General features: G+C 33.3%; 1 protein-coding gene across 1 annotated transcript in view; it reads left to right on the top strand.

Annotated features, from left to right (window-relative positions):
• XPR1 (xenotropic and polytropic retrovirus receptor 1) overlaps nucleotides 1-16045 on the top strand; it is a 125813-nt gene that overhangs the window by 55742 nt on the left and 54026 nt on the right. The gene's annotated exons all lie outside the window — the stretch shown is intronic.

The following is a 16045-nucleotide window of genomic DNA, read 5'->3' as shown; positions in this document are numbered from 1 at the left end:
TGGGAATCAGCACACTACACATCCAGATATTAGTTTATCCAGGTGTAATGTATTAAATCTTTGGTCATTGGTGATTGAACTCAGTCTCTCCCTTCTTTCCTCACTGGTGACCAGCCCTCACCTTGAAGTTTTCTAGGGACTGAGGATGAATCATTTCATTAGCATAAACTCTTATATGGCTTGACTTGTTTTGGATACAAAAGACGTTCCTGTCACTCAGGGAATTCTGAGTATTATGTGCTTCTGCCAGGAACCAGGAGCAATGACCACATCTATATTTTCTATTGTACCACACTACAGATGCACCTCAGCTTGACAGTGGGGTTACATCCCCGTAAACCCATTATTAAATGAAAATATCATAAGTCGAAATGCATTTAGTAAATCTAATCTACCAAACATCATAGCTTAGCCTAGCCTACCTTAAATGAGCACAAAGTATCCAAAAACACTGGCAATACAATACACTGTAGAGTATCTTTTATTTACCCTCATGATCGTGTGGCTGACTGGAAGTGGTGGCTTGCTGCTGCCACCCAGCATCATGAGACTATCACTAGCCTGGGAAAAGATCAAATTCAAAATTCTAAGTATAGTTTCTACTGAATGCGTATTGCTTTTATACCATTGTAAAGTCAAAAATTCATAAATTGAACAATTTGGGGTGAAGAAATAAAGCAGTGAACAGTGTTCTACAAATTTATTGGCTACTTTTGTTAACTCTTTAACAAAGTTTTACTTATGTTTAGCATAAGTTTTATTTGTTATGAAATGAGCTTGTCCCATACATATGGTAGCCAGAGAGTCATGATACTGCATGTAGTTTCTAATGCTGAAGTTACAAGTGCTCAATTCAAAAGGGGGAAAAAAGTAAATTCTAAAAAACTTTGTTTTTTCCTTCTTTTCTCTCTCCCTCTAGTCCTCAATTGACCAGAATTTTGTTAGAGCCTATAAATGAGTATTTGGATTTAAGACGGGAGAGGGAAATCTTACTAATTGAGCTCCAAACAGATGATTTCTCTTTCTTATTTTTTTAATAAAAAAAGTTTTTATATCTTTGTAATATACTTTGAAATATGGCATTAAAAATTGAATTGCTGACAGTTTAAAAGCAGTATAAGTAGAAGAGTTTTAATAATAAGAAAAAATACCCACTTCTTTCAAAATAAAACCATTTTAGTAGGAAATTGAATTTAGATGTCATAGGCATGACTGGTTAGAAAATAATTGAAATTTTGATCATTATAATGTTAACAGGGGAATTAATTTTAGTTTTCATGAGAGCATAGACTATTAAAAGATGGATCTATTCCGTCATTTTGATAACAAAGAAATTTAAAAAATATGTAAACTGATAATAGTGCATTTCTTACTTTTTTTTTGCAGGATTCTCATAGAATATTAACTAGGCGAAAGTTGCCTGTGGCATCTTATTGTATATACATTTGAGAAATAACATTTGGTGATCTTTTTAATATAATTTCCAAGTAGTCATAGAAGGTAGTAAATTAGAAAAATTGGTATATATTGGGCATAGTTGTATTTCCCCCCTTTTCAGAAAATATGGTCATTTGGTTTATGCTAAAATTTTATTTTGCTTAATACCTTACATTTTTATAGTGCTTTTATATTCATCAACTCATTGAAAACACAGAGAAACAGGTTATTGTAGTAGTTAACTCTTTGGGCTCAAGACCTAGGCTCTGATTCTAGCCCTGTGTTCATGGACAGATTTCTTAACTTCTTTAGACTTATTTCTCCATTTTTAAACAGGGAATAAAAATATTACCTGCCCCGTGTTTATAAATGTTAAGGGAGATAATCCATACATTTTGCCTTAGAAAATAGTACTTAATAATTGATAGGTATAATTTGATTCTTCTACCTTCTCATGAAGTCATCAAGGCAGATACTATTAATTTCATTTTACAGATTGACAGTGAAGTTCAGAGAAATTCAAGTGGCTTATTCAAGCTCATACATCTAGTAAGTGTTTAGAGGTTGAGACTAAATCACTGTTTTGATTACTGCAATTCCAGTATGTTGATTTTATTTAAGAATATTTAAACCAGATTAGATTAGGAAATTTAAAGATAAATTCTTCAAAAACTTTCTGTGAATAAATTACCAATTTGAGCAATGTTTTACATTTTAGAAATAATTTTATCACTCTTAAAGGCTATCATTTTCTTAAGGCTCCCTTATAAAACTATAAATATTTTCATACTCTGATTTTATCTTAATAATTAGATTTATGAACAAAAATGCAAGGGTGAAATTCTATTTTTGCATGACTTAAAGTAGCAAACTTTCAAAAAAATAAATTCCAAATAATATGAAAATGAAATAAATTCTAGAACATGCACATGAGAGAACACTATGAAGCCATTAAAGTCATGATGTTAAAGGATATGTAATAACATGGAAAAGTTCTCCTAACATAATATTACGTAAAAGAGTATAAACTATACACACAATGATCGCACTTCTATACAGCACATACACATACATATATGTTCATAGAAAAAATATGCCAAAATAGTGGTTGAGATTGTCATGAGTGATAGGAATGCTGATGACTTTTTATAATAAAAGCTTTTTACTCTTATAACAAGAAACTTAAAAAAAAAATCATTTAAACTTAGTGAGTAGAGGGTTTGGCCTAAAACTAAGGTTTGCTGTGAAGTTTTATTTATTTTGAATGCTTTGGAAACACTGAAAAATATATATTATGTTCTGTTCATAGCTTTCTAGGAGAAACTGCTTCATTAATGGAAGATTCACAGGTCTTTTTCTTGACTTTATGCGCCAAAAATAAATGGTCAGGATTGATGCTTCTGTATGAAACCATCAAGCTTTATAATACTGTCGTAAGCTCCTTTAGGTGAATGCCACCCGAGTTTAGATTGGAGACATGCATGGCTAAGATTACATTTATGCAATTCTTTGTGACTCCGAGAGGAACAAAAGATGAGGATTTTGTACAATGAAATCGTAATCATCAAGTATTTCACTCTGCAGGATTTATGTACCCTACCCTTTAACAAAGTTAACTAGAAAATATTAAACGTGGGTCTGAGGAGCACATAAACTTTGCTATAAGAATTAAAGGCTTTTTATTCCACTGAATGTATTCCAGCCTCTTAGACATTTCAGATTCCTTCCTTTAGTAAGTAGAGCCATTTCTCAGTGTCTTTAAGACTCTAAGCTCTTGTTGTTCATGCTTCTCAGGATTTTGCCCAAATAAAATAACTTTACTTCTCTTTAAATGAATAAAATTCTGTGACTGAAGATTTCAATAAGTTCGGGAAAAAACAAGGCTTTTCACTGGCTAACATTCATAAGTTCAGTCAACTGCAGTCTGCTTGGACTAATTTGTCCCAGGCATCCTGGAACAGAGAAGAATTGCTGTTGTATCCCTTTCTCTTTACTTCAGAGATTTTAGCATTCTGATGCAGTAGTTCTTAACTTTCTTTAAGATACATAAGTCACTTTAAGTATTTTAAGAAAAATAGAGATCTCCTAGGATCTATAACATTTTATTGATCTATAGAGATCTCCTAGGATCTATAACATTTTACATCTGGTTTCAGAAGGAATTCATATAATTTTTCTGTGAACTTCTGGTTAAGAATGCCAGTTTTAGGGGTGTCTGATTTTTTTGTGTCTTTATTTTTATGTCTTGGAAACTTTTTGAATAGTTTGTCCTTTTCTAAAGGAGAATTCCCACCTTGTTTCCTAGAAATGTATTAATTATATTTTAATACCTATTTTCCTTAATTTGATGCTTTTTATTTTTATTTTTTTGTATTTATTATTATTATTTATGCCTACAGCACCTTCGTAGGTGGTCTCCCATCCAAGTACTAACCAGACCTAACCCTGCTTAGCTTCTGAGATCAGACATCAGGCTTGTTTAGGGTGGCATGGCCATAGACCATGGACTGTGGCTCCACTGGGGCACGAACCCAGGACCTTCTGCGTGTAAAGCATATATGCTAACCACTACACTGTGGAACTATGTCCTAATTTGATGCTTTTTAAACGTTAAACAAAAGTCTGATTTTCTTATGGAAGAGTCATTGAGGTACTAGTGCATGTTCAGAGTTAAACATGGTGGATGTGGAGTTGCAACCTTGTACACACAGAGCATGTCCTGTTGTGCAAAAGAGCAAATTACTACTCTGAGGTTGACAAAGCAGAGGTAAGATTAAATACCTCTTACTGTCAGGTGTAATCCTTATTGGAATGATTATGATCCCTCCTAGCACTTACTAAGTTACAAGTATATACTAACTTCAGGCCCCTGAAAGAAATATGGGAGCCAGGAGCTGTACAGAGTCTAGTGAATTTGGCATAAGACACAAATGAGAACTAAAAGACAGTTGGATGAATTGAGTTTATAACAACTAAGTCACCTAAAGAGAATTGCATTTATACTAAGGAGTTTACTCATTTGTTTTAAGATCTGAATTGTTTACTAAAGTTGCCTAAAAGGAGAAGTTAAGCTTTATTATCTTGATTCCTAAACATGTACTGTTATTCGCCTGGTGACAGATATCCTAAATGTAGGTAGAAATTATTCACCTTTATGGATGTATGATATGTTCTTCTTTAAGTGTAGAAATGATTATCAGTTAAGTTCTTTCATTGTAAGCAATTGAATTTGAGGTAAAATGAGGATTTATTGAAGGATGTTACATAGAATTGAAAGAACAGAATAGCTGGATCACTGGAAGGAAAAAAACAGGCCAACTTTGATGCTCCTGGCAGTAGGGCACAAAGACCTACTTTTAGAGCATGCTTATCAAATTACTTGTGGTGAAGGACATCTGTATCTTTTTTTTTTAATTCAGTATTCTTTCTTTTAAATAATAACCATTTTGGTTTTGAGATTATTACTATGTTTATATGGAAATACTGTTGAATTTTGATAGTTTATTGCTTCATTAGCTAACATATCTCTGCAGTTGTCCTTGGAGTGGCCTTTTGCTTCAGTGCTCAGTTCCTTTGTGGATTTGTGTTTTCTCTCAGAATTCTTCTGTAAGGGAGAACTGTTTCTCCCATATTTATTGATTTATTCATTTGTTTATAGCAATATGGACCTGTGGATATTTGTTTTATTCTGTGTATTATAATACAATACTATTATTTATTTTATTGCTTCGGCCATTGGGAGCTTCTTTAGGCTGGTTCCTATATCATTTTGACATTCCTCCCTCCTTTTGCAAAAATTTCTTTTCTGGCGTCACAAGATGTTCCAGGCTCATCTTGTATTTTCCCTGCTCCAGCCTTGAAATCAACTTCTTTTCCTAAGAGCTCTGACTCTTCTTATTGGAGAACGATATTTAGAAATCAAGATCCCAGTGCTAGTTGTGTTCTCTGTTATTAGAGTATCATTGCTTCTGCACTCTGACAGCAGATAGAGCCAGGAAATATGTGTGTGTGTATTAACTCTTGCATATACTCATCTATATTTCTATGTCTGTCTGTCTACATATATGTTAAAAATCCTTAGTTCACACTGATGATATCTGATTCCACTCCAACACATAAGGTTCATTGTAGCTTTTCCCCTTTTCTAGCTCCCCAAAGTTCAGTTTCCTAGAACCCTTTCTCCTATTCTGTGGCTGAAATTTACTCCTTATCCCAATAGATATAAACTATTTCTACTCAATAATTTGATGTTTTAAGTATGCTCAGGGTTGTTCTGGTAAATTTGTCTATACATAATTAAGAGCCCAAACTATGATTTTTGGGTCAGAAATTATTTGTTTTTTAAACTGAATGTTATTTTTTTCTTCAAGGAAATAGAAACATATAAAATTACTAAGCTTTTGCAAAAATTGCACTTTAATAGCCAGCTATTCACTTCCTTAATTTCATTGTTTTATATACTTTTCCTTTGTTCTCTCATCTTAATATGATTCTGGGATGCATTTTAATATTCTATCAGTCATTGAAAGAATCTCTGTATCAGTGGCTGTTTATCTAGTCTAATTTGAAGGATACTGAATTGTCTCAGAATATAGAGGAGGAGGGAAGCATATAAAACTCTGGCTTTGAAGGAATTTGAGGTAAGAATTTTTATTTATTTATTTATTTATTTATTTATTTATTTATTTATTTATTTACTTATTTATTGTTATGTTGCTATAAAACCAATAAAATTCAGGAATTGTGAGGAAATTTACAACAAAGATGTAGTTTATGAAACTTAAAGAATGAACAAAGAGTGAAACATACCTTGGTTTTTCGGTACTTTTTTTGGTTAGAAACCTGTGTTTCCCAGCTTTTTGTATCTGACTTGAATATCAATGTTATGTTCATTATAAATGTCTTCTGTTTTTAGCTACATGCCTGCCACTTCACAGAGAACTGAAATAGTTACATAACTGTAGTTCTTTGAAAGCTTTGTTCCTGGTATAGGTAATGAGAGTCATTTTAATTCTTATAGTTCGTTTTGTACTCATCTTTGCAGAAAAAAAAGAGACTAAAAATTCAGTTAAACTAGTACTATTCATCTTGGGTAATCATCAGATATTTTGTATTTGGTTGACAGTAACTCCAGTCTTAATAGTATATATAACCTGTTGCTTTGCAGAAGTGAAAAAGAACTATGATTAGTAATAATTTAGCTAAAGGTAGATTTAAATAGATTTGATTAACAAGACAGCTTTAAATAATGGCATATACTTTCCAGTTATATGAAATATTAGGCTAACAGAATTAGCAAATTCAAAAATACCGTCATTTGTATACAGACTAGTATTTCGTCATGTTGGTTAAATGAAGAACAGTGCTGAAAAAAAAAAAAAGTCCTTTTTTATTTTCTGTTAGGGGAATCCATTTCCGGATCTTTCGTATATCCTAATTCCTGAAAATGATTTGCCTGAATAATTGCCATCAGTCAAGGAGTTCCCTTTCAAATGACCTTTCCCTGATTTTATAAAATAAAGCTTTGTCTCTTACTAAATCTGAATTTTGTTACACCACATGCTTCTCTGACCCTACAACAAAGGAATGCATACAGTCTCCAATTTATGATAGTTCTATTTATGATTATTTGACTTTACAGTCGTTTGAAAGTAATACATGTTCAATGGAAACTATACTTTGAATTTTTATCTTTTCCTGGGCAAGCAGTATGTGATACGATAGTCTCTCATGATGCTGCCAGTGGCATCAAGATGATTTTGCCTGTTGGCTGATGTAGGTAGGTGTTCTGAGGCCATTTAAGGTAGGTGAGGCTATGTGATGATGTTTGGTAGGTTAGGTGTATTAAATACATTTTCGACCTAGATATTTTCAACTTCTGATGGTTTATAGAGACATAACCCCATCGCAAACTGAGGAGCATCTGTAGTCTGAAATACTCAGATACTTGGTATATATGTTGAGAAAGTAAGTAATTAACAGGGGAACATCTTTTTGAAGTCAGATCATTTTCAGTTGTTTGTTTTGAGTGAAAATGAAGTGCCTTCATTTATTAAAGAGACAACGCAGAGCCAGAGAGTCACTTACTCAGATTAATACAGGTAGCTGGCAACAGAACCATGTCAAATCTGTCACTGAAACTTATTAACTTTTACCTCCAGACTATCTCTTGAATGTTTCTATTTCTCTATCTCTAGTGCCTTCACCCTAGTTCAGGCTATCATTATCTCTTATTTGATGTCTATACTACATCTGATTGTATATGGTCTCCTCATAGTCCCTCATTTACAAAGCATATCTGATCACAATTATTCCTCTGCTTAAAATCCTTCAAAACTGTCTCATTGGTCATAGGAGAAAATCCCTAACTGATCAAGCCCTTCTTGCCTGTCTAGGTTTAACTGCTACCACTATCCCCCTTGTTCCCAGGATTCCAGTCACACAGACCTCTTCAGTTTCTCAAATGTGTCATGCCCATTTCTTTTTATGTTACATATTTATTTTTAATTATAATTGACATATAGTATTATATTAGTTTCTGGTGTCCAGCATAGTGGTTCAACATTTATATACCTTACAAAGTGATTACCAAGATAAGTCTAGTAACCACCTGTCACCATACATAGTTATTACAATATTTATCGACTCTATTCCCTGCGCTGTACATTATGTCCCCTGCCTTATTTATAATTGGAAGTTTGTACTTCTTAATCCCCTTCCCCGTTTTTACCCTTCCTCCCAACCCCCTCCCCTCTGGCAACCAGTTCTCAGTGTATTCTCCAGCATCTTGTTATATGCTGTTCCTGCTGCTTGGAGTGCTTCTGCTACTCTAGCCAATGCCTACTTATTTTTCAGATTTCATCTTAAATAACACTTCTTCAGAGATTCTCACACCTCTCCTCCCCTGCTGTTTTTTCTCATCTTTACTTTTTCTTCAAAACTTATATTACAGTTTGTATATTTGTGTGATTATTTTATTAAAGTCTGTTTCCTCAGGTAGAGAGTAACCTCTGAGGGCAGAGTTTATGTGTATTTTATTTATCATTGTATTCCTAGCACCCGCCTCCTTCCCTGGTTCGCTCCATACTTGTTGAATGAATGACTCCCGATTATTTCTATTTCTACTATACCAGTGATTGTAGAGTAAACATCTTTTATGTTTGAAATCATCTTTGCCACGTGCGTTATACAATTCACCCATCTATTGATGAAGTAGCATTTGGGGAAAAACAGAATTTCAAGTTATTTATTTTTAATTTGTAAATCACACTTATAAAAACCTTATCATAAAAGCACAAAACCAATAGTGCTGGATGTTCTTCCTATATTTGATGGAACCTAGTCACATGTTAATTTTTATTTATCATTTCTCTCATTTATGAGTAGTTTTTGAAAAGCTAAGAAGTCACTATTGTATATAGAATATTAATAAAAGTGCAAAGAGGTGGTGGTGATATTAAAATTAGTGTCTCTCAAACTAGGGTTGCACAGGATGGTGTTCCTGGAAATTTTAATAGATATTTTCCACCCTTTTCCTCATCTTTACCCTGCCATTCACCTTTCACCCAACCAAGAAAGAGTGTATTCTTAGAAATAACTTTGGGAAACAAAATATACTATGTCTCTTTCTCATAGAATAATAACAACATATATTAGCAAAGTAAAGCTGCTTTTGCCTTAAAACAGAGTTTCTCAAGCTTGGCACTGTTGACATTTGTGGGGAGAGAGGATGATGTCCTGGACATTGTAGGGTGTTTAGCAGCATCCCTGGCCTCTATCCATTAGATTCCAGTAACACCCTCCCAGCTTGACAACCAAAAAATGCATCCAGACATTGCTAAATGATTCCTGGGAGGCAAAGTTGTCCTCAGCTGAGAACTATCTTAAAGAGATCAACTTAACTCTGTTTATACTTATATATCCCAAACTTATTTGAATTCCTTGGAATTCTTCTTTATCTATATACCTAATGACCTGGGAAATGCCGTTTTAAATTATCTTTTAGTAAAAGCAAACTAATTCTACTTTTCCCCCCTCCTTAACGCCCTTCAATACTTTACATTACACTTAGAGTAAAATTCAAACTCCTCAACGTGGCCTTCCTGCATGTAAAGACATTTCTTTCCCTACCTGCCTAATCTTACCTCCTAACCTTACCTTTTGTCAGTCCCATTTTGTCCTTTCAGGTCCTCAGGCACCCTAGTTTCTTTTCCAAAATGCTATTCCCTCTACTGGAAATCATTTTACCTCTTTTCTTTCTTATCCTTTAGGTTCAAGTTTCGGATTAAACATCATCTCCTAAGGGGAGGTCTTTTCTGACCATCCCTTAGCCTGCCAAAAAGGATAGTTGTCCATCCTAGTATGTACCCTCTATCTTAGTACCCTGTTCGTTGCCTTCACAAAACTCTAAAGTTTGTAAGTCTTTGTTTGCTTATTTATGTGGGTTTCTTTCTGCTTCAGCCACTAGGATGCAAACTCTCTGAGGGCAGGAGCCACATCTGTCTTGTTCATGATTATATCCCCAGCATTTAGCACAGAACCTAGCATCTAATAGGCACAATAATTTGTTGAATAAATAAATGAATCTGCTTTATTGTATCAGTGTGTTCTGTTATAGTGTTAAATTTAAAGTTAAAAATATTTTTATCGAAATATAGTTCATATACTATAAAATTTACCCTTTAAAAGTACATAACTTAGTGGTTCCTAATATATTCACAGGGTTGTACAACCATCACCACTATCTAATTCCTGAATATTTCGTCACTCACCATTCTCCCCTCCCCCAACCCCTGATAACCACTAATCTACTTTCTGTTTCTATGGATTTGCCTGTTTTGGACATTTCATATAAGTGGAATTATGCAATATGTGGTCTTTAGGGTCTGGCTTCTTTCCCTTTGATTATGTTTTCAAGGTTTATTTGTGCTACAGCATGTAATATAGCACTTCATTCCTTCTTATGGCTGAATAATATTCCATTATGTGGATGTGCCATGTTTTGTTTATCCATTCATCAGTTGATAGACTCTTGGATTGTTTCCACTTTGGGGCCATTGTGAATATGCTGCTATGAGCATTTGTGTATAAGATTTTGTGTAAATATGTTTTAATTTCTCTTGGGTATAATCTTGGAAGTGGAATTGATGAATCATATGGTAATTCCATACTTAATTTTTTGAGGAGCCTCCAAACTGTTCTCCAAAGGGCCTGCACCATTTTACATTCCCACCAGCAGTATATGAGGGTTCCAAGTTTTCTCATCCTTGCCAACACTTCTGATTACTTGTCTTTTTCATTATAGGCATCCTACCGGGTATGAAGCAGCATTGCGATTTTGATTTGCATTTACCTAATGATTGATGATGTCGAAAGTTTTCATGTGCGACTGGCCTTTTGTATATCTTTTGGAGAAATGTCTATTCAGATCCTTTGCCCATTTTTAATTGGGTTGTCTTTATTACTGAGTTCTAAGAGTTCTTTATATATTTTGGATACTAGGCCCTTATTTGATATATGGTTTGCAGATATTTTCTTTCATTCTGTGGTTGTCTTTTCACTGTCTTGATAGTGCCCTTTTAAACTCAGAAAAATTTTAATTTTGATAAAGTCCAATTTATCAGATTTTCCTTTCATGACTTATGTTTTGGTGTCATATCTGGGAAACGATTGCCTCATCTAGTCATGAAGATATATGCCTTTTTTCTTTTGAGAGCTTTTACATTTAGATCTTTGATCCACGGAGACAAATTTTTGTATATGATGTGAGGTAGGGGTGCAAACTTCATTTGCAAATGAATATCCAATTATTGGAGCTTTATTTAAAAAAAGACTTTAATAAAGCATCATAATTTTCATGAAAAGTATTAATACTGTTTCAGCCTTTACAGTTCAAAAAATAATGCATAGAGCACATACTGTGTACCAGACATTATCTTGGTAATAAGAGTTAGAAAAATAAAAAAGATAATAATCCCTACCTTCAGTATCTCACAGATCTAGAAAATAAGAAAAGTGAAAGTAGCAACAAAAATTTGAAGGAACATACAAAATATTTGAAGATGTTAATAGTAGTTTTAAAGAATTGGTTTTCGAGAGCTTTTATGTGAAAGTAAGATGACACTTATGATATAAAAATAAAAGTATTCCTGAAAATTGCTATAAAAAGCACTTAGTGGTTGCTATGCAGTAGGGATATTTTACCTTGATTAGTACTTTTGGGGTTATTTGCTGTTAATATTGGGGGGTGGGGAGGGAAGTAAGAAAGAAATTACCTGGCATCCACAAATGCGAAGTAAAGATAAGACCGTAATAGAAATGACAGAAAAATTTCTGCCTAACTCATTCTCATTCTCTCTCTCTCTCTTATAACTGACTGAATTAGTATTTATTTAACTCAGAGCAAAGGGTTCTCTACAGCAGTGTTCTCTGAGTCTTACTTCTAGATTTTTCCCCCCCTTTGTCTTTTTCTTTTTGTTGATATTTATCTTATAATTGTTGATACATTTTGCTAACATTTGCACTTATTTATGCTTGCTTTTTTTGAACTAGGATTCGTCTTTTGTGAGTAATTATTGAATTCAGGACATGTTAAGTTCATTGTTTTAGTTTGCTAGGGTCGCCAGAATACCACAGACTGGGTGTCTTGGCTTCAAGTGCAAGATCAAGGTGCTGGCTTTTCTGTTAAGGCCTCTCTTCCTGGCTTTCAGAGGGCTATCTTGATTCTCACGTGGCCTTTGTCAAGTGTGCACATCCAAGGGGAGAGAGGTAGGAAGGGAGAGGGATGTCGGTTACTCTTCTTATAAGGACACCAGTGCTATTGGAGTAAGTCCCCACCCTAATGACTTCATTTAACCTGAGTTATCTTCTCAAAGGAACTATTTCCAAATACAGTCACATTGGGGATTAGGGATTCAACCTATAAATTCAGGATAGAGGACACAATTCAGTTCATACACTCATGTAACACATAGCAGTCAATGTAATATTCTTGTTTTTATATTAAGAAAATACAGCGAGTCTCTATAAACTGTAAAACTTATATTCTTACTGGAAGCGGGGCGTGGAAAACCTCATGTTATCTAGGCACTCTGCACCTGTATTTCTTCACCTATAAAACAAGGGAATTAGTCTTTGTGATTTCTAAACGGTGAAATTCTCAGTTCCTCCAATTTAGAGTTACTGATTTCTAACAATTTTTAGGATATATGGTATAGGAAGCATTTTGTAGTAGGAATTAATATTTCGTAAGTCAGCATTCTACTCACTTTTAACTGAAGCAAATGGCTTAATTATTCTTTGTACTTCTAAGTTCTGATATAGTTACTCTTTTCAGTTAGCTGTGCTATTTAGGTTTTACTATGTGTAATTTAAAGATTTGGTGTGACATGTTTCTCTTTTTCTTCTAGTTAATAACATCCTTTATTTATACAATATGATTTATTTATCCTTCAGAATACATTTCATTGTAATGGATTCAAACAATACAGTAAGTGTAGATAGCAAAATGTAAGACTCCCTGTCATACCTACTCCTTTTTCAAAGTTGGTATGCATCCTTCCAATCTTTTTTCTATGAATGTACATATGAATATTAAGCACATATTTTTCATAATTGAGATTATGCTACATGTATTCTGATATTTAAATTTTTTTCTCACCATTGTGTTTTGGGATTTTCATGCATACCATGTTGTATATAAATTTTTAAATGGCTACATAGTATTATATGAAATTATTGTATTTTATTTATTCCTTTTTTGTTGGACATCACTTTGTTTTCTTTATCACTATTAAAAGTAATGATGCATAGATATCTTTGCACATATATCTATTTGTGCAGAGATTCCTTTAGAATATGTTTCTTACATGTGGGATTGAGCCCACTGAAAATTTTGAGAGCAAATGTCTGATTATCTTCCTTAAAGGCTTGACAAATTTACATTTCCACTAACAGGGAGTGAGAGCATTTATTTACTTCACCATTGCCAAAATAATATCAGTATTTTAAAATTGCTTCCAATATGATGGTTGAAAAATTGTATTTCATTATTTTGAAGTCGCATTTATCTGATATCTAGGATGTTGAACATCCTTTTATTCGATCATTGGCCATTTGTATTTTTCTATGAATTACTCTAAGTTACCGTACATTTTTCGTATGGAATATCATTTTAATATTGATTTGTAAGAATTTTTTAGAAAGCATTTTTGCATGTGTATTCTTTATTTTAAATGTTACAGATAAATTTTTCCTGGTCTTGTCTTTTAACTTTGTTTATGATGTAGAATGGAGATATTTCATTTTCTGAGAATGTCAGTCATTCCATTTATGGCCTCTGTTTTGTGTCGTGTTTAGGAAGACTTTTTCCATATAAAGTTATTTATTTTTTTCTAGTATTTTGTAATATTCTTTCTTTTACTCCATCTAGAATTTATTTAAATGGATGGTCAATTGACCCAACCCTATTTGTTACGTGGTCCATTCTTTTCTCACTGATTGAAGCCCTCTTTATCTTAATCTAAATGTCTGTGTAATGTACAGATTTACTTCTGGATGTTATCTTCTGGTCTTTTTGTTGTGTTTTTCTAATTCCTTTAGCAACAGTATGCTTCTAATTGCAGTTGATTACTGTGTCTTTTGAAATATGAGAGGACAGGAACATTTTCCTTCATTTAATTTATTTTGCTAGCTAGTCTTGCTATTTTTATCTGTAGTTTTTTTTTTTTTCTGTTTTCCTGTTTACTATTACTTCTTAGTGTTGCTGTAACCTTACTCTAACCTCTTCTGGTTTGTTACATGTGAACTAGAAAACTAGGTAACAAACTGCTGGTATTTTAGATAAAACAGTCCCTAAATTGAGGAAATGAACAAGTCATATGAGATTGGTTTTATGGATAGAATGTTTATACTTTAATACATAAAATTTATTACATATGTTTTAGTTTCTCAGGCTTTTTAGATTTTTCTGTTTCTAGATTATTAGTAATATTTTAAATAGTTGATGTTGCTGAATATATAATCTCCATATAAACATTAATATATGTTAGAATTCTTTTTAAAACAGAAGCTATGTTTAAATCACTTTGTTGAACAGCTTTATTTGCATCACGTTAGGTTAATAGAAGTTGTCTGTTAATAGGGAAACAAAGTAAATATGACCAAGCCCATTTTTTGCTTTTAGATTTTCTTTCCTAGCAATACAATAGAGAATAAAGTAAAAATGGGAAAAAAAAGTGATAAGTAGAGTAAGATATTACTCTTATTTTAAATCAGCTATAGCTAAATGCTATCGTAAAAACAGCATCCGTTACCATGGAGCATCTTTTAACTCAAGGTTAGCTTTTTAAAAAGGTTGACCTGCTTTATTCTTGGAAAAATAATTGTCAGTGGCCTTGGATAGCTAGCAATAGCCTTTATTTTACTTAAATTGCTGAGCTTACATGAGGAGCTTAAAGTGGGATCCCTTCTTTACTGCAAAATCAGTAGAATCCTGAATTATCTGTTCAGTTCTAAAGCATATGAAATAAAGAAATCGATAGATAGATAGATAGATAGATAGATAGATAGATAGATAGATAGATAGATGATAGATTACATATATATGTTAAGGTTTGTAGAGTACTAATTCTTTACATCTGTGTTATTCAGATCAATAGATTCAACATGCTTTTTAGAATTTCATTTTAAACTTTTGTTTTTCTTTAAAATATGGTACTATGAATGACTGTGTGTGTGCATGTGTGTGTGTGTGTTGCCTATTACTTAGGGAAACACTGTTTCTCTTATTCCTGGACAAGTGAATTATTTAAAGGTTTCTCAGGTTGTGCTAAGATTTGGGACATCTGGGGGACATAAAAGAATCTATACTTTTTATAGAAATTTCAAATTTAGTGCCCCAAAGATCCAGAAATAGGATCTTTCTGGAGTCCAGTCAGCTCTCACTTGGGCAAGAAACATATCCTTTTAGGCTTGAGGGTTCCTGATGCTGCCTACATAATCTGTATTTATGGGATTCAGTAAATCAATAATACTATATGACAGAACTCACAAAGTGGATCCAGCCTGCAGAGACATATTGATTGGCCCATGAAGTGTTTTTAAAATATCTAGATTTATGGCTTCTTCTGAAAAATTGGAAGCTCTGACAACCTGGGCCATATGTCACCACATGGATGGACATGTGCTCTCCAGTTTGCTAGAATCCAAACCACTCCTTATCCTTAAGATGGTAGTTACCATTTATCACACTTGCATAGTCACCCACTAACTCAACTCAATTATGTTCTTACTCCACAGCTGAAGGTTTAGAATATATAATTTTTATAACCATCAGTCTGCATCTCTTTCTCTTTGTCTGGTGCAGCTAAAGTAAAAATGAATAGACAGCAATTTAGTATAGTTAGAACAATCAACTCACCTTTTCCAGAAACATATTATGTATTCAGGTCTTCATTTGCTCTTGCATCTTTTTTTTCCCCTGAAATATTTAATCTATTCTTGCAGAATCCTACTCATTTCAACTGCCACCACTTTGAATCTTTCTTGATCACCTCTGTCTACAGTGGCGTGTTTCCCTTCTGAAGTCTTAGAACACTTATTTTCTCCA

The sequence above is a fragment of the Pteropus medius genome, unplaced genomic scaffold (assembly GCF_902729225.1).
Source record: "Pteropus medius unplaced genomic scaffold, Ma_sr-lr_union100, whole genome shotgun sequence".
In the NCBI taxonomy this organism is placed as follows: Eukaryota; Metazoa; Chordata; class Mammalia; order Chiroptera; family Pteropodidae; genus Pteropus; species Pteropus medius.
The sequence above is the reverse complement of the archived record's forward strand: the minus strand, read 5'-3'. Positions and strand labels throughout refer to the sequence as shown.